Source organism: Coturnix japonica, chromosome 4 (assembly GCF_001577835.2).
Source record: "Coturnix japonica isolate 7356 chromosome 4, Coturnix japonica 2.1, whole genome shotgun sequence".
Taxonomy (NCBI): Eukaryota; Metazoa; Chordata; class Aves; order Galliformes; family Phasianidae; genus Coturnix; species Coturnix japonica.
In genome coordinates, this window is record NC_029519.1 from 7,276,096 (window position 1) to 7,296,552 (window position 20,457).

The following is a 20,457-nucleotide window of genomic DNA, read 5'->3' on the forward strand; positions in this document are numbered from 1 at the left end:
GTTTGAATACAAAGTATAAAAAAAATGACCAGAGCTACCTGAGAAAAATCATAGTTTTGGGCTGTATTTTCTGTAAAACGCTGAAGTAATTTTCTAGGTGAATCTAAGCTGAAAGGTGGTTTTTGGAGGGAGATGGATGTGATGGCAATTACTTTTAGGGTTTTCTGTGTTTGTTTGTTTTTGAGAATGCAGATCACTTCCTACTGGTCCTGCAGTAATTTTTGAAGTGAAAATTTCTTTTAAGGAATGTGGCTAACTGTATATTTTTGTGAGTTTTTTGGGTTTTTTTGGTTTTTTTTTTTTTTTTTCCAAGACCAATTGAGTTGCAACTCCAAAATTGTTTTATCCTTCTAGAAATAGATAGTAAATCATAGCCATGAATATTGAATTTGCCCGCTTTTTGGAAATTATTTGCATATTTTGTTTTCTCTTTCCGTGGTTGGTGGTCTTTCCGCCTCTTCCATTCACTTGCACAATTGTCCTTGAAATAACAGGCAGTTCTTTGGCCATTGTGTGCCACACTGTTAGGATGGTTGAACTTGGGCAGACTGGGTTCTTCCTCTGTACCTCTTTTCTGCCCAGCTCTCTTTTTCTGCTCCCAGTATCTCTGCAAAGCAGAGAAACAGAAAATCTTTTCTTCTGTTCACATATAGCAAACCAAAACCAGCTGGGACCAAGTGGCTAAACTCAGAATGTGATGAGATGGAATTGCTTTCCATTAGAGAGCGTGTTTGAATCCTCTGTAAAGTTACAATTAAATGGCTGCTCATGTGTTTTATGTGATTAGAGCACTGCTCTGTGAACTGCTTGGGAAAGAGTTCATTATGTATTTTTTTTTTTTTTATAATGCAAAGTCTGTTTAGAATTTATAGGATGTCTGCACTGCTGATTTCAGTGCTTAGTAGGAAAAAAAAAACCAACAAAATAAGACAGGATTGTGATAGCAGTGTGGCTGCTTCTGCATCTTATGTGATAAGAGCAGTATTCAGGCCCGAGTGAAGTTATGTGGCCATTAGAACACAGAGGAAATTAAAGACTGGAGAGCCTTTAAAATAGCATTCTGATTTGATTTATAAAAGTGAAGACATTTTGGATTGTAGAAAGAGCATTCCTTAAAATAAAAGTGCTTAGTGTAGTGTGCTGTGGATTTTGTAGATGAGGTTGTGCATGATATGAGCTATAATACCCTGCAGAATGTGATTTTTTGAGATCCTGATTGTATGCTTCTTCAGCTTGGAATTCCTAGTTTGTTAGTGTATGTAGTGCAAGATTATTACTAAAGAGAAAATGCAAATATTTAGAGAACATTTGGACTTTAATTTCATAGGGAAAACTGGAACAATTCCTCTGACTCTAGCTCTGACAGGGATAAGTAGAAGAGACAATTTTAGTATCCCTTTACTGTGAGCATCATCTGCAGTCCATCAACAAGCTTGCCCGCTCACTAGGAACCAAACCTTCTTGCCAGGTGCTGCCCTGCAGGAGCGCTGTAAGTCAGATCAGGGTTTCTCCCTTTGGGTTTTAGTGTGAACTGCCAGCTGCCTCAAGATGCTGTGCTAATTCTCAGTTAGTGGTGGATGTAAATTAAATTGTGACAAATATGTAGAGAAGTGTGTTGCCTGAGGACTGAAATCAATGCTTGCATGTTCTCAAACAGAATTATTTTACTTGTACTGTTTTTATAACTGGAGTTATTGTAAAATGACTGCGTATTCTGCATTGCATACTTTTTTTTTTTTCTTTTTTCTTTTGCATATGAATATCAGAATAATAAATCATCACTATAGAAAGTTTTGCTGTGCTTAGTAATTCCATTAGAAACATTTTACCACCTATATAATATGCAAATATTTGTCAGGAATATAGGAAACAGCTAAATCGGCTCATATTACATTGAAGATATGAATGTAAAATGTCTAAATGTTTTACTATACTGACTATATACTGAGTTGGTTAACAGAAATATGTAGCTGGAACTTTTTTAGTGTTCAGAACTTATTTTATTTGTGTACTTATACCATTACTTCTACTGAGAGATTCCTTAATGTTTTTTGAACGCTACATTTTTGAGTGTTATTTGGGAGGAGGCCTTAGCACAGGATAATAATATAGGAGTTTAATATAGTGCTGAATTCTTACATCTAAGGCAACTGGTTTATGGGAAGATCTAAATGTAAGTTTCTTAAAAGCAGAGTATCATGTACTATGCTTATAAGATTTGTTCGAAAAGCAAATGTAGAATCCTGTCATTTCCTTTTGAGAGACAATTCAGATCACTACATTATGAAAAGAAATAAAAATCTTACTACTGCAGTTAAAGTCAGTAGAAAGAGTTTTCTCTAATTTTTCCAAGCAATTTTAACCCATTCTTTTTAAAATTCATTATCTAAAGCAAGGTGAGAAAATGTTAAAAAAAATATAAAGGATTAAAAAATATGTAATTAAACATTGAATCATTTGTCTTGCCTCTTCTGGAGGAAAAGGAAAACCCAATTTTTGAGCTGCTTATGAAAAACTGAGCTGGTTTCCTACTATTTTGAAGCTCAAAATACCTTTGAATGTTACACAAGAGCAGTTTTAATGTGACACTTAGCTGGCACTGTTCTGAAGTTTTTATTCAGGATGACACTGCCATACTCAGCAAGGTTGGTATGTGGTTACAGAAGCAGACCGCTTTGGCATACTGACCTTTACTATAGGAGGGAGGATTTTTTCATAAAGCAAATGTAACATTTTGAAAGCATTTGGAAGTATTTTTGTTCTCTGCTTACAACAGACACAAAATCATTTGGTCTGTTTTCATGAAAACAGAATTGTCATGAATTATGTCTGGCTGTGTTGACGTGTCTGTACTCATTGACTGAAGTTCTTGAAAAATTTGCCCAGACCAATATAATCCTTCTGAAATGATGGAATGACCGTACAAAAACATCTGAGGTTACTTGTAGTGCTTTGAGTAGTGCTAAAGGCACAGCAAAAGGGAGTGGGTTCAGCAGAGAAGCTGTGACTCCATCTCTAAGCCACAGATAAAAGCAAGGGCACAGAGAATTACAAGACTGAGTTGGCGTAGTTTGCACTCATCCTTTGCTGCCTACCATAGATGAACTGTGATACTGGACAGCAGGTACGTACTAATCGAGAGCTCATGCATTTGGAGGCTGCAATAGACAATTGCCTGGTTCTGAAAACTCCAAATGTAGTACAATAATGTAAATGTAATGAGGGAGTAGTCTATAAGTGGATCTGGTCTTAAAATGTATGCTTTCTGAGAAAGTTCAATCTCAGTTAGAAATAATATAGAAAGTAAAAGGTTCTGTTCAAATCCAAACTTTACTGTAGGAGTTAAGTACTGTGGGGTTTTGCACAAATGTTGTGCTAACACTGCTATTAAAGTTAATATATGGGAAACTACCTCCTTACTTGGAAGTGTCCCAATCACCCATATTAAATTAATTTGCTAAACGAGGGTCTTTTTTGTTTTTATCACATTGTTTTAAGTGTAAATGCTGTAGGAGGGTAATTGTCATTTCATTTTCTCAAAAATTCAGCCTGTTACTACTTTTATTATCTAGCCAAACCCAGAAAAGTTGGACCAGGATAATCCTACAATAGCAATAATTTCAAAACAAAACCCCAAATTACAAAAAATGAAGTGTTGAAAAGCCGCTAAATTGGGAGACCAATTTTCGACTCCTTCACAAATTCTGCATTTTAGTAAAAGTCACAGCTGCTTCTAAAGTCAACCCTTTTGGGGAGGTCTCAGGGTACCCACATTGTTCTGAAGTATGTTTGTGATTTAGACCTCCACCCCTTAAATTAAAAACCAAGCTTCAAAGGCACTTTTTTTCTCTCATTGCTGACCTTGCTCTGAAGTAAGAGGAGTTGAATGAATTTTATTGGCAGCTTTTGTAATTGTTTTGAAACCACACTGCTTTTTCTTTTTGTAATTGAATAAGTTGGCAAAGCTTCTCAAAAGAGCCTTGGAAGGTCATTGGATAATAGCTGGCCTCAGCCGTACTTAAAACTAAATTTGTTAACTTATGTTACATTTTCTCTTAAAAACAAATTAACAATTTAAAACAATGGTACATTAATTGGCCAATTATAATGGAATTTCTGTGAAGTATATACAGCATTATCACCTCATTAATAACACATTATTCGGTCATTATTAACACCATTACTGTGAACATCAGATGTATTAATAATGTCTGGTCACAGCAAGTGTTACCAAAAATCTCTCCCAGTTTGTGAAATAATTTGTCCCGTGGTCATTCCACACTGGCATTTTATTTGGTAGAAGGGAATAACAGAGCAAAAAAAAACCAAAACCTGTAGAGTTCTGCAGTCATACACCTTGCCAAGCATTAGCTTTATGGTACCTAAGGAACGCAACCTCGGGGCTGAGGGACATGGAGATCTCTTGCCCCTTCCATTTACTTTAGCTTAGGTTCAACTGCGCTGTGTGTCTGTGGTTTAAAGTGTAACTAGAAGTATTTGGCCTTTTTCTAGCAATGAATTTTCATTGGTCTATAAAAAAATGGAAGGTTGGACAGCTATAGAAATCATTTCAGCCTGATTCCTTTTTAAAAACAGCTACTGCTGTCAGTTTGTGTTTTAAAAAACAAATGTTTACACAAGCACTAAACTGGCTGAAATCTGTTTTGCATTCTACAGAGTTAGAAATACAATCAGGGAGCACAATAATGGGCTTGGAAATAATAAAACACTAAAACAGGTTTTGAATTAAAAAAAATTGAGCATTTCTTTTTGTCAGGTAGAGATCTTTTAGACTTTTCAGGATTATTTTTCCTCTTTTTTTGTACAGAAATGTTTCAGCAAAGCATTTTAATCACTCCATCTACATTTTTCATTGCAAGTTTCTAATCAAAATCTATCATTCTGTTCCTCATAAATCTGCACTGCACTTCATCCAGCTGATAGATTTGCAGACTGTGAGTGCTCCTAGAAATGCAGTCTCTGTTGATGACGATAGAAAACTTTTAATGTATGATGTAATCCAACAGTGGATGGCAGAGGTAATAGAGATGGTAAAAATGACAACATTGATTGGACTCCTAGGAAACTGTACAGATCCTGGAGATGTCCTAAGCTGCAATGTTTCCTGTCTTGAACAAAGGTGCAGGGAGCTGAGGGGTAGGAAGGGAAGGGAGCTGCCCCTGCCCCATGCACAGACCTTGCAGTCTGCCTGCCTGCTTACCAAAAGGCGGGGACAGAAGCATGCAGACAGAAAGAAGCACAAAGAGCAGGGGTGAGGGCAAAGGAGACCCCGTAAGTGGGGCATAGGGCTTGTAACCGAAAGACAGAAATGATGCGCCAGCTCTGTGAGAGGCAGGGAGCTTGGCATGAGGAGAGGAGAGGAAAGGCAGCCTGTCAGCTGGGAGGGAAAGAGAGATGACCTGGCAGCCGAACTAGAGAAAGGGCAGGAGACCTGCAGATGTAGCAGGCTGCGGGGAAGAGAGCTGCCCAGCTGCCTGCCAAATAACGCTGTGGAGGGAAATAACCCCTGGTGATCTGTCTGTTTGAGTGCCTGAGATCGTTTGTATTTTTATTCATACCAGGAGCTAGGATTTATGGAGTCAATAGGCAATGGATAGTCATCATGAATCCATCCTCCAGGATGCCTTCTAGAGAAGCTTTTGTATGAAACACTGTACATATCTTTCTGAGGATGCTTCTGGAAACTGAATTAAACTTTTTTTGGCTCTTAGCTTCTCTCATCCCTCCCAGCAAACGAGCACTCTGGACTTCCAGTTTCTAATTCCTGTGTCATGGAAATACTAAGCAGTAAAACTGAAACCTTATTTGATGCTCAGAAGAGGATGTAAGGTGTACAGATGGAGAATTTCTACTTGTAAGCATACTGAAGATAGTCCCAGCCAAAGATCTGATAATCCAGAGCAAAACACTCCTTGTTGCTTTCTAAAATGTTCCAAACAGATCCTCAAAAAAATAATAATTCACAAAGGATTATCTGGCAGAAATACTTCAAAATTTTGGGCTTTTTTTTTTTTTTTTTTTAAATAACTGAACACTTTTTTTCAAGTCCTTGATTTAATTTGTCTCAGTTTTAGTCTACGTGATTTTAACTTGTCCATTTATAACAACAGTCTCAAAACCGATACATTAGTTGGAAAAAAAATAAAAAACCAACTCTATTTTTTAGTGATAATGGGATTTTATTGTTATTATCTTTCATTTTTTTTACAAGAGCTGTAAGAAAAGCCAACAATATTTGTTTTTTAGTGGTACAATGTGATGATCTTAACAGGAATAATGTCTTTCTTGCTTAAAGATTCCCAGGAGAAGCATTAGCAGAAAAATACTCACTGTAGATGTGGAACAAATCAGACTCATTCCAGGCAGGATAAAAGAGGTGTGAGTGGTGTATGATGCATAAACTTAATTAGGATTTGGAAAAAAGAAAAATTGCAGCGTTACCAAGACAAAATAATAAAGTGTAATTTATTGTTAATTTATGCCTAGGAAAGTCTAGTGACAGAAATACTAGATGTCTAACATAATATTGTTACTTGTATACACAGTGATTATAAGCTTTAAACTTTCATGCTGCTGCAACCTTTTTGTTTGTTACCTGAATTACGCAGAGGAATTATTCAACTATCTCAAAGAATGTCATGGAATTATTTTGGCTGAGTTTCCTACTGAAAGAGCATTTACTAAATCCTGTTAAAACTGAGCACAGCCATGAATGTCTGAAATGCCATCACTTTGTAATATTTCTTTTTTGAAGTATCTCAAGAGGTAAAAATAGTTCCAGCTTTGAATGCCTTACAGAATCCTTGTTTTTATGTGCCTAATTCCTCTGGAGTTGGGTGTTGCATGCAATGAGATAGTTAGGATTATTTCATATTAGATCTACATTTCCAGTGGAACCAAGCAGAATTTACTCACACAGAAGGCAATACTGATAAGGTCATAAGAAGTGAAACTTGTAGGGAGCGTATTGAAAAATAATGGTGTAAAAAAGGGGGATTTAAGACTAGGTTAATGTCTGACCTTCATTTTGATGCACAGTAGGAAGTTTCATGTAATGGCTAACTTAGTTGTGTTATTGGATATATTTAAGGAACCCAGAGTCTTAGGAGAAGAACTGCTCATTTAGTTTTTTGCTCTAACCTATTGCACAAGTAGATTAACCTGTTAAAGGCAGAATTTTTTATATGCCTGAAGAAAAGGCTTAGGAAACAATAGCTTCGTATGAGACACTGTTGGCCACCTTTGTGTTGGCTGGTAGCTATCAAGAACCACTTGGTTCTTGATGATCTGAATTATGAAAAACAGCATCTGTGCCAATTGAATTATTTTTGTGAAACAAGATGTTACCATTTCTAGAGAAGCCCTGCATTGTAGTAGCAGTTAACTTAAGGTTTGGTCATTTCTAGGCTTCTTATTAATCTGAGAGGGGAAAGTATATGTAAAGACACATGTCTGTTTATCTATATGTATGTATATATATGTATTTACACGTATTTATATTTTTCTTATGGGGGACGGTATTAGAACTGATAGAAACAGTGCAGTGTAAAACTTCCAGAATGTACTTCTCACAGGCCCGGTCAGGCTGATCACATAGTTACACTGGCAGTTTGGTTGCTGAAAGGCAGTCTTTTTGGCTGAGGGTGCAGTCAACGTTGTAAGAACAGATGGAGCAGATGGAGCTGTAAAACCACTTCAGGCTCTTCTGCCAAGCTACTCCTTGCATAGGAGGCCTTGGTTCTAGGACAGCCAGGAAGGAGAACTTCTTCTCTTCATTTTACTGGGGTGGTTTAAGTAATTTGTAAACTGGAGGAATACAAATTTTTCAGACGGTGACAGGTGCAGCAGACTTCAGGAAGAGGCCAGAGTCAGCAGCAAGCAGGAATGTGGATACAGAAGCTGGAAGACAAATCTTAGTGTATTGATTTTAGCCTGCCAGAATGTATATTGGATGAGGCTGGAGACCTGCTGACTCTGGCCTCTCCTCAAGACTGCTGAAATGTTCAGATGATGAAGCTGGTGAAGTAACAAAGAATCCAGATTCTTATTAATAAAGTCATTCCAAACTTAACAGTTAAACACATATGCAGAGGTCTTTGTTCAGAGCACAGCATGGGCTGAGGAGTTAGTTTTTGTTTTTCTTCTGGAAGATGTGGTTTTGTCTTTCTGATTAGCTGCTTTGCATTCCAATTCTTGCCTTGGTATGGCCACATAACTCTCATTAACGCAAATGGGAAAAGCATACATGTATTGCAGAGGGAACTGAATTCTTGGGTTTGGGATTGTTATTGCTCCCTGCAATGCTTGAGTTCCATGTCTAGGTCTTTTATTTAATGTTTAGTCAGTCACGCTGCAGTGTCTTACTGGGTCTTTTTTAGAACAAATATCTTCAGTGATTGAAGAGAAGCAGAGCTATGGAATTTAGGATTCTGCCTTGATATTTGATTTAATTACAAACCTGGTCTGTGTGGTTGGGAACATAAGGAAAATTGCTCCCTAAACCGTGAGTTTTTTACTAGTAATCATGAAGGGGACTTTATTATTTTTTTATTAGTATATTTCTGCTTTTATGAGTAATGCCAGTTTAAGTGATGCTGTTTTAGTTTAAAAAATATATAATAAGCAGTAAAACAATATATGCTTTTTCAGTACATGTTAAGGTTTTGTCAGTATATTGATGCTGTAGTGGGAATGTGATCACCACATTCATGTTGCGCTAGTTCTCTATCATACTAACAGTTTGGATAAACTATCAGATTTGTGTTTCCTCATCAGTCTAGTAAATAAGGAATAATAAAGTGATTCAGAACTATCATTTTATTTGCATAATAAAGGTAATAACTATAGTAGGGTCCTGACTGACCAGCAAAATTTTAAAATTATCCTTTTATGAACAGAAGATTATTCACCCCTAGGTCATGTAGGTAGAAACTCTTCTAATGCGTTTTGGTGTGGTGCTTTTTATGAGCAGAAGGAGAAGCTTGCCCCATGGTTTGCAGCTGCAGTATCTTGGTCCAAGTCTGCTCTTTCATAGCTGAAATAAAGAAGGAGCATTGTGGTTGTGTTAGGTCTGAAATGCAAAACTGCAGCAAGGTGCTCTCATTGCAGTTGTACCTCTTAGTCAAACAGCTGCCTCTGCAAGACACTTTATTTTTAAATTGCATGGTAATAGTTTTGGTGCCCTTTAATAAAGAAGAAAATTACGTACTTGCAGGAGTTTCAGTAGTTAAAGTACTTTTCAATTTAGATATAAATTACATGTAAACTTTGTTTTTATTGCTGGACTTCTATCATGGCTGAGGGTTTTGTTTTGTTTTGTTTTTTGTTTTTTGTTTTTTTGGTTTTTTTCTGGTTGTTGTTAGGACAAGAGAGAATGGCTTCTAGTTGTGCCAGGAGAGGTTCAGATTGGATATTAGGAAGAATTTTGTCTCAGAAAGAGTGGTGTTGCATTGGAAAATGTTGCCCAGTGATGTGGTGAAGTCACTATCCATGGAGGCCTTTAAGGAAAGGGTAGATGTAGTACTCAGGGATGTGATTTAATGAACAACATTGGCAGTAGGTGGACAGTTAGACTAAATGGTCTTAGAGGTCTTTATAAACCCTAATAATTGTATGATTCTGATTTTCCCTATCAGGAAATCAATGTAGTGAAACAAGTAGTTCACTCTAATTTCTGGTTTTAACAGTTTCCTTGAATCTGTACTGAAAAGAGTTGTTCTGTCTTATTTTATGTTTGAGCCTTTCATTGCATATTTTCATTTTATTTTCCTCAAAGCTATTGCATTTTATTCAGGATTTCTGATCCAATATTAACATACAGTTGAAAAATTGTCATACTGTCTTGCAAGAAAAATCTTTATCCAATCCAGAACAGTGGAGGAAGATTTTTGTTGCTTTACAAAGAAATAATTTTATTTTCTGTTCCATACTTAATTTGGGATGAAAGTAAAACAACTTTCTTACTTGAAATAAGGACCTATGCTGCATAATAGTGTATAAACATTTTGCATCTAATATGTTTTAGACTTTGTTTACAGAAAATGTGAAAAAAAACTACTATGATTTATCTTGGGGATTAATTACAAAACTGTAATTTAAGACACTCAAATTCTGCAGTGATTTTAACTTGCTGTGTGACCTTACATATACCTTCAGGCCTTCTTTTCACCATCTGTGAAGAATGGCAGTGATATTTCCTCAGCTTGTTAGTCTGTTGCAAGGCAGAACACAAACAGTTGGTTGTGTCCGGTTTTTGATAGATGTAGGAAGAGATGCCTGTGGACTAGTTCAGTAAATTAAACCCACCTGTTCTTGTTCAAAGCTTGATGTCCTGTTTAAATTTCTTACAAACTTTCTGAAAATCTCTTCTATATGAATAGGAAAGCACTGCTTTCAAACGTGTGTAGAACTGTGGGGATCTAGATTAATATACTTTTTTTGTCATAAACATTACAGATGTCTTATGGTGCAGCACTGCTGGGCTGCTTTGCTTTGTGTGGTTGTGAAGCAGCTCCTGAAGGCCCCTCTGAAAGCACAGAGAGCTGTGGAAACTCAGAGCATTGTGGTGCTGGGGGCCACGTGAAAGAACAAGGATTTGTTTCTTTCTCTAAAGAAGAATTTTTTTTTACAGAAAATTTCTCAGTGAACGAGTGTGGAGTATATTCCTGTAGTGCATAGAAAACTACATACAGTGTAAAGAAATAAATTTAATTTCGAGTAGAAAATAACAGGAACAAAATTCCAAATGTGAGTGTTGATTAATGGCAGAACACATCTGTTGGTGGGCAGCATTTGAAAGCAAGTTTTCAAAGTCAGCATGATCCTAGTCTGAGATGATGTCACAGCAATGGGAAATCACCTTAGAGCAACATTTGATGAGAATTGATTGCAGCCTTATCATTGCAAGTTTGTTATCAGGTGGGTGCTAACTCGTGGCAGGTGTTTGTTTATCTTGATTAGATAATGCTGCAAGACTTTGGCATCTGGCTGGAAAAATGAGAAGGTTGCTCAATGGTAGGGAATGTATTGGAGCTAGTTGAGAGAGAAGCAAAGTTATATTTTGGTAAATTCAAGGTTAGGTTTATCACTTATTTGCTTATTGCAAGCACTTAATATAGTAACACTATCATATACTTGAATGCCTACTAAATTTACTGTAGAGTGAATTAATATATATATATATCAGTGTCATTATGTTCAAATTGATAAATGAAACTACAGATGGAATCAGGTAGAGCTGAGAAAAGATAAGTGGATAAAAGTATAGTTTTAGTTTCTATCTTAAAGGTTTTAATTCTCATATCCGGTTGATCAATATGAATCTAATACAGTGAATGATAAGAAATAATGAAAGATATTCTGTGTGATGATGGAAGTCTGCTTTCAAATCAGGTTTCTGGCACTTCCAGTAGGCACACAGTTGTGTTACAACTGGAATTTTGTCCCCAGGCTACACTGCAGAAAGTGATCTAATGTGGTAAGGGTTGAAATACCATAGTTTGTTTGGCTTTTCCCTAGAAATCACAAGTATTTTTCCTATGTTCTTGCAGGGGTTAAGTTAGTGTATCCATCATTGCTCTGAGCACAAACTGTTCAGGAATTCTTGTATCTTTTGTTTTGATTTAAATTTGAATGTCAACTAACATCTGCTCATTGCATTGTCTAGGATACAGTTTGGGATTACTTCATAAATACCTTGTATTTTTATTTCTTACTTCTGTTTAATCAGTCTAGCTCCTACAGTAGTGTGCAATTTGAATTTTACCATGTTGAACGCTGGCACAAAGAAAAGATGATATGATTATTTTTCAATCTTATTTTTATCTGTGAAATAAAGTGCTGATTAAAAACATTGCAGTCACTGTAATGTTTTGGCATTCCTACAATGATCTGCTAATGTGTACCTACTGCAGCGACAAAATTTTCTATTGTTTCTGAGGAATCCTTTGTCTGTTCTAAATTCTACGAAAACCTGCTTAATTCCTATAGAACTGGTACTCAGCTCATCTTGCAACTGCGGTGCTCTCTACAGGTGCTTAAGGAACTGTCTTTTGACAGGTGGAACCTCATTAGATAAGAGCTATCCCTTATTTCCTTACAGATAACCATGTTGCCTTAAGAATCAAAGCTCAAGGAGTTTTATTTCAATCCAAATTAATATTTTTCCCTTGGATAGATCTCTCTTGGATTCTATGGGTTGAAATTTTAACATGTTTCAGTTTAAATTATAAGACTCCCATTAGCTTGTTTTTTAAGAACATAAATGAAACTGTCAAGATCTGCACTTTATTCTGCATAAATTGTAACGATCACAGATGTTCGTTTAATAACCTCAGTCACTAGCCAGAGATGTCTTTAAAAATAAAAATAAAAAAGATATCTGATTATTTTAAAATGTCCCATGTGCTCTATAAATGTACTTAAAGATAGTCTTGCAAATTTATTCTCTAAGCAGATATTTTTCTGTTTATGAAGTTCAGAGGACTAGAATTTGAGAAAAATCAATTCATAAATATATTAAAATATATTTCTATCATTTATTCAAATGTTTATATCTTTGTAAAACACTCGTTAAAGTGGCAGTTAGGCCGCTCTATGAATATTTGTGGATAGAAGAATGGCTCCCATCAGCCTACTCTTGATATTTCTATGAAAATGCGTTTCAGAAGATTTAACAGTTCTTGAATCTATGCTGTTTGTGGAAGTATGCCTCATTCTGCCTGCTTGCCTTGCTTCTCCCTTTGTTGCTTTCTCGCATATACACAGAAAAAGTACTTCTATTAATTAAACCATTAAGAAATTTGTCTTAACACTTCAGTCTTGTTCTCCACTCTTCTTATTTTCAGGTGCAGAAAGAAACAAGCTAGAATTTCTTGACATTTCTTTTGGTGTACTGTTATATCCCATAGAAAGCAAAAATTGGCTTCTTTGGAACAATGTTCCAGAAAATAAAACAGAAAACCTTAATAAACAGATTTTGTTATCTTTATGTTTACCATAGATACTCTCTTGTGGCCACACTGTAAAAATTAGTTATAAATGAAATGCTTTTTTTACTCTGATAGCAAGTGTGTGAAAAAACTGATGTTTACCAAGTCCATTGAACAGGGCCCTGAGATCCCTACCAGGTGTATCTCTTTATACCTGCTGGGAGTATATTTGAAGTATTACAATGTGGTAATTTAGCAGACTTCAGAGATAAAAAAGGAAATGATGGAGGTGCTTAGCTACGGGTCACATTAGTTTCAGCACTAGACAGATGTACCAACCATGATCCCTGGGGTCGCAAAGAATTGAGTTATGGAACCCAGATGTCCCCGTGGTGCAAACTGGCACAATGTGAACAGCCAAAAGCAAAAGGTGAGTGATGAATTTTACAGAGGGGTAGTGGTTTATCTGAAAGACCTGTCAAACAGTGCAGACCTAAAAGGGACAACGCAGCCGTGCTTTATACTCTGGCATACTTTCCAGTTTTGTCAGCCAAGGTCTCTATGAACCCGTCCGAGCACTTTGGATGCAGTGATCCTATCTCGTGGAGCTGGATAGTCCTTCACAAGTCCTTTCAGCTGTGCTTCCTTTTGAATAACAAAGCCAAGAACCTCCAGCAGCTTCTCAGTTTGGTGGCTCTTCTGACTGACTGCCCCTTTGGCAGCATCCTCCTATGCCCTCTGAATGCAGGGAACAGCTATGCACTTCTACTTGGTCTTCTCATTTCTGGATGAGATCACTGAATAGCCACCAGCTGGTTGGTGGAGAAGTGACTGATGGTCATCTACCTTCTATATTCATGTTCTCATGGTGTGCTAGGAAACTTTAATTTATGTCCTGTACTAAAAAGTTGCTAACCTTGACATGAACTTTAACCAGGAAGACTAGTATTTTCCCTCTTTATCTGTCAGTGAATGTAGATCTTGAACTTTTTAAAAAGTATAAAAATTATCTGAAATGTCACCATACTAAGATACTAGTATTCCCTGTTTGCTGTTTAGTTACCAATTTGAGTTTTTGCATATTTTTTAGATCAGTTAATCTGAATAAGACTTAAGCGTTCCCAATGGCTAGCTAAATTGCTTACAGGGTACTTATGTCAATAAAGAATAAAATTGTATTTCAGAACAACACGCTTAGACTAAAAGGGCTCAAATTATCAATATGATGAAAATTACTCAAAGAAAGCAATTAAAACTCAAAATCCATGGCTAAATTGCTATTGGTTTTAAGTACAGTGAATCCAATTACACATTATATTATAGTTTAATATATGATCTTGGATACAGTAGCAGAGTGTCTTGTCAATATAATGTCAATAGAGAACTGGAGAAACAAATCTATCATCACACTGAAGTAATTTGCAAATCCCTTTCAGCATTCTTACCAGCCAGTAAATGGTCAAAAAAGGTGGATATGAGCTAGGATCTGCATATGCAGTGTGCAATTTTACATGCATTTTGCATATTTTTCCTTATAAAGACAAAATATAAAATTTACATACACAGTTTTTTGTGGGTTTTTTTTTTTTTTTTTTTTTTTTAATGGGACTGCATTCTAATTAAAACAAAGGAAGATATTTTGTGGGAGGAAAAATCACTGTGGTTTTTCTCTCGTTACAGGACATAAATCACATTGTCACCAGTGTCCTTGTACACATTTAATGACCTTGAGCTTTTCAGAATTGGAAATGCCATTAAACACAGGGACCTGAAGTGAATGATTTCAAATGGCCTTCTGTATTTAACAACAGAGTTATTAGTAAGCTTGCTGTTGGGCTGGGTTCTATTTGTTAGCTTTATCTTCTTCTGCAGTCCGTACTTCAGTTCAGACTTCAGAATTTAGTTCTTTTATTAGTTCTGTTTCCAAAGGCTTTTTCATAAAGAAACCTTACAGCAGCAGAGTTCGTTTATGTTCATTTCTCATGGAAGCTAAATTCCATGTTAGCAGTGCTACCATGCAAGTTGGTGATGGCAGTCCTTGAAATTTAGATGCTTATGTTTGTATGTAGTTGAACATACTGGGACAAGAAAAGAATCTGCAGGAATTTCATGCAATATCTAAATAAATTTGGAATTTTTAATGTATGAAATTATTTTGTAACTTAGTCATATCATGATAAATGCCAGTAATTTTCATTTAAATTGTGATGACACAGAGAATTAGAGAATCTGGAACAGATGTTATAACATGTCTTTTCACCAGTCTATAAGCTAGGTTAAAACTGCTGTGTGCGTCATTTTAAAGTTGGTGTAGCAATTTAAGAATGTAACAAAAAATAGCAGCACTGTGCATAGATGATGGCTTCATGGCAAAAACAAAGTGGAAATTTGTATAACATGAGCCTCTGAGAGAGAAACTCTTTTTGATAAATTATGAAATCATATTTAGCAAACACAGATGCCTAATATTTTTGTTTAAGCAGTAATGTGTTATCAGAATCCTTGCATTACTTTTACAGTCTTGCATAAGAAATTTCTACAGTAATGGAACAGATTATTTGCATGTTACGCCAAATAACTGATTATGTTTACTTGCTTGTAGTTCATATTTTATGATCTAAAAACTGTTTTGATACATGATAAAACACTGAATTATTTACCCTGACTTGTTTGATACTACCTTTTGATTTTTAGGGTGTGTGAGAGACTGTAGATATGAATAGAACATTAAGCAATAAACAGAAGCAAGAGATGCAGCTGCTTTTCCATAAACAGGGCAGCTAATGCAGGTAGCTGTAGGTGAATCTTCTTCATTCCTGTAAGTAGACACAGTGCACTTATTTCACGGAACAAAATAAGCAGTAAAACTGGAGCAGTATTTCATTTATTCAACTTCTCTCCAGAAAATATATTAATGAAAAAATGTGTCTTTCTGCTGGTTATATTGCAGATGATCCCTTGGTACTGCTTCACATCTGCCAGGTCTATTTTCTGTTTTCTTTTAGCTCGATGTTGATACTACCAATCTCTTAACCTGCATTTATACTACGTCTTTCCTCAATAATTATATGTCCTATTCACATCAGCTGGAGTGATACATCTGTGTCTTGGGTAAATGCAGCTTGCCCTTCTTATATTTAAGGGGAAGGTGTATACAAGTATAGCTGCACAAAATGATCTGTGCAGAATAGAAACCTACTGTGGTATGAGAGATAAATGTACCTATTTAAGAGACATCATCTCTTTCAAAGAAGCGTTTCTCTGCTGGTAAACAAAATTAACATTTTAAAGAACTCCTCTTTTCCTCTTTGTAAAGTGCTTTGCTTGGTTATGCTTATATTTAAAGATTATATATATATATATATAAAAAATGCAATTTGTTCCCTATATTGTGCTATTTTTGTGCTATTATTTCTACATTTCTGCATATGGTCCACATTTCTAGAAAATACAGTAATGGAAAAGTATAATTTACAATATTTTAAAAAATGTTGCTTCATGGAAGCAACAAGAGCAAAAATGGTGAACTTTCTATACTGTTATTTGGAGATTCGGAAATAGCATCCAAAACGTATTTCTTGAATGGCTGATGTTATCAGTTACTGTTATCTACTTGAACTCTGAATTTAGCAGTGCATTTTGTGGTTTGACTTTCCTTCAAAAAAAGTTTATTCTACCACTATTCTGATTATTTTCATACCATTCTGTGGCCAGTCTATATGAGATTGCAAGAATAGTTTACACATAGTTTAAGTAAGACCTAATTCTGTAATTCTGAGATTCTTTTTAGTGATATGTGTGGGTGGCTCCAAAAGTACTACCTCCTGTTTTATTATATTGGCCCACAATATCAGAGGCAGACATTGGTGATATGGCAGTAGAAGTTGAACATTCCCACCAATATTCTATTAAGCTTTGTTGAGTAGCAACAGATGGCAGCGGAGGAGCAGTCTGACAGAATGGCATCTGACGTGTATGAAGCAAAGGTATATCACTGACATGACAAAAAAGTGGCATCCATTGACAATTAATAGTAATTGCTGAACATTTGTGTAGACTAAACAATGTATATGAGAACAATGAGGTAGTGGGTGCTGAGTTTCATCAGTGGAGACTGTGACACAAAAGACAAGCCACATTCCAGATGGCCATGCAGATTTTGACAAATGTGGCATGCAGACTCTTGTTCATCAGTGGCAAAAATGCATAGCTAATAGTGGTGACTGTGTTTTGTAGCTGATAATTTGCTTTGTCAAATAATATTACTGTGCTTTTCGTATCTGCTCTGGTTTCCATGGAAATAAATAGGAGTTATTACTTTTGGAGCAACATACATGTGTTAAATATATTGGCCTAGGGGCTTTTTATTTAACCTCGTACAAAATAGCATCTGATTTTTACTTTTTTTTTAGTAGCTTTTCTAGGTAACACAGAGTCTAGATGATTAATCATTCTGTAAATCTTACATAGTTTTGTCTGGACATACTCCTGACATTGGAACAGTTCTGCAGTAAGTGGTGTTGATGTTCTGGCTTGTCTGCCTAACAAAGGAAATGAATAGTAATACTTAGAGTACTCTGCTGACATGCTTTTACAGTAATAACTGGGTGGACATCTCTCCATATATTTCAAATCCAATCATTTTGCATTTGAGTAGAATTACAGAATAAAGATAACTAACCTATATAGACTTAGTGTATTAGGTTTATATTAGGTTTTTGAGACACAGTAAATGGGGAAAAATGTGTTATTGGTAGCATGAGAAAGACAAGACATTTCTTCTCTGTGAAGAAAACAAACTTTAAGAGATGTCTTTGCAGTTGTGGCAACAAAATAAATCAATGCCTTATTTTGATTGTCTGCCTTGTTTTCATTAGTTCTGTATAGGCTTTTTGAATCTTGATTTTGACATTGAATTTGATTTTCCTCCAGTATGGAAAAAATTGATTTATTGTAGAATGAATTTATTTTCTTTTCACCTGGTTTACACAATGAAACCTGGGTAAATTGGATTTCACTTTTAGCTCAGTGAGAGGACCAAATCGGTGAGCACCTCTATTCTTAATGGACATGAATACATCTCCTGATACCCATTTCATTTCCTCTCTATATTTTTTTTTTTTCCACTGATTTTCTCCTCATTACTTAGACTCCCACAGCAAAGTCTGAAAAATAATACCTGTGGGCTGTGAGTTGTGCAGGTATTCCAAGTTGAAACAGAACTCCTCAATATGTGTAGGGCAGACTGTGCAGAAAGTAGAACAGGATTTTGGCATCCACAAATCAACCCAATTGTGAAAAACAGTTCCTTGCATGAAGTGCTAGTCCTTTTGGCTCATTAAAATAATGGAAAGACAGGTCTTTACAGGATGTGTTTGCAGTTGTTTTGCTTGTAACAATGACTTAAAAAAAAAAAAAGAAAGAAAGAAAGAAAGAAAAAGGAAACTAATGTAGACTCTGACCCATCTGCACTACTGAAATTAAAAGCCAATTTGTTCTTGCTTTAATGTGTAGTCTCTTGGAATCATGTTTCTTGGCAACAGTAATAGGTTGGCCTTTAGACTTTGCTTCTGAAGTTGCTGGAATCACATTTCCTTTGTGTGCATCCACTAACATGTCATATGTCTTCTAATACGCTGCTCTGTAGATCTGCACAAAACGAATGAATGTTTTTTAAGCGTGTGGTGCTGCTGGAGCTTTTGCATGTCAGGTAAGTGAGAAGTCTGTTTTAAGGTACTAAGAACAGCAAAACTGAAGGCAGGCACTCTCAGAGTGTTTTGTTGTTGTTTTTTGCAGATAAATGAAAGTAGCAAGCATATTCTATGACTTTTTGTTATGGCCTTCAACTTTTCATAAATTTCTTCTGCTACCCAGCTCAAATTATTTCAAAACTGTCTTAATTTAATTTTACTTAATATTAACACATTTTTTCCTTTGATGTTTAATGTACCACTGCTATTTAAACATTGACCTCTGCCATGTGTAGTCGCAAATTGGCAGCTATGTGATAATTAAAGAGTGTTGTGTGGATGTTCAAATAGTTCAGAGAGAGCCTGCTAGATTACATTGTTATTCCCTGCAGTCCTCCAAAACTGTAAATATTTAGTTGGCAGTAAAAGCCAAAACAAAGATTAAGAGAATTTGCTGTCCTAAATCTCCTGACGGGTGTAGTCCTACCATTCTGGTAGCTGATCAAGCAGAGCAGTCCCAGCCAGAAACAGGATGATTTGTCAGTATTTACATCCCCAGTGATCTGTTATATACAACTCTAATTAAAAATAATCCCAACCTATCCAAAAAGCTTTTGTCAGTTGCTAAATATTCACAAATACATTTAGATGTCCACTCTTGCCAGCTGAGTCCTACAATAAAAGAGACTACAGGGGATGATTTGCCTAAAGGTAAATTTTCTCCCCCCCAAAAAAGGACTGAATTGTGAGGCTAATTAGTCAGCTCAGTTCTGCATTTGCTCCTTCTGTCTGCCACACGCAAACCACATTCTGTGTGACCAGATCATTTCACCTCTTTTCATAAAAGCTTTGATACAAGTTTTGATCCCTGGTCTCAGTTGAGAAATCTGCTTTCTTTAAAACCCAAAGTGGGTATACAGCCGTGTGTGGCATGCAACCAAAATCCTTTCTATAACACAGAGCTAAGTAACTGGGCTGGATTTCAAGGGCTTCCAAAGGGACGATAGAAGGTGCCAATGACTGAGGATTAGTGAGTGTTGTCTAACATTTGATAGCCAAATAGCTATCTGTGGTACATTATGAAGTGCTGATGCTCTCTGGTGTGATCAAATGCAAGTTGCATTGCCATCCTGCGCCTGATCCTTGCCCTCTCCCTTTAATTTAATGAGAAGTGCAAAAACTTCAGCAGGCACAGGGAGGTGTGTGGGCACCTCTGTCTGTCTGTGATCCACATATAATCTTTTCCTTATGTTGCATCTCCATGACTGCCTGATTTTTCATCATACATTAATCAGACTAAACTGCCCGTGAGTTCATTTCTTGATAATAAAATTTCTGCTTGACTTCACAATATTGCAGTTGTTGAGCGTGTGCAGACATGCTATTTCACTTGAAAGTGAAACACTTTTTGGAATAACAAATATTTGAGGGGAGGAGATTAAACAATATAAGATTTTCTTGTACAGAATCAACATTGTCGAATAATAGTACATTACATTTTATACTGTTTACAGATGCATTATGAATGAAATGCAGGATGATCCTTGTTTTATGACTAAAATATTAGTAAATAATCTTATTTAGTAGACTGAAAAACACAGATACAGTAACATCCTGGTCCCACAATATGCAGAAAAGGTTATCAACATTCCTTTATTAACATGAAAAGGTAAAAAAAAGCCTGGATGTAGACTTGTCTGGATGATGCAGAGCGTCATGTCTAGAAGGGTATTTCTGTCTTATAGCAAGGAAGTAAAAGCTATGTTTATCATAAGCTGTATCCTGGTTTACTTCCTTAGATACTGCTTCTACTTAAA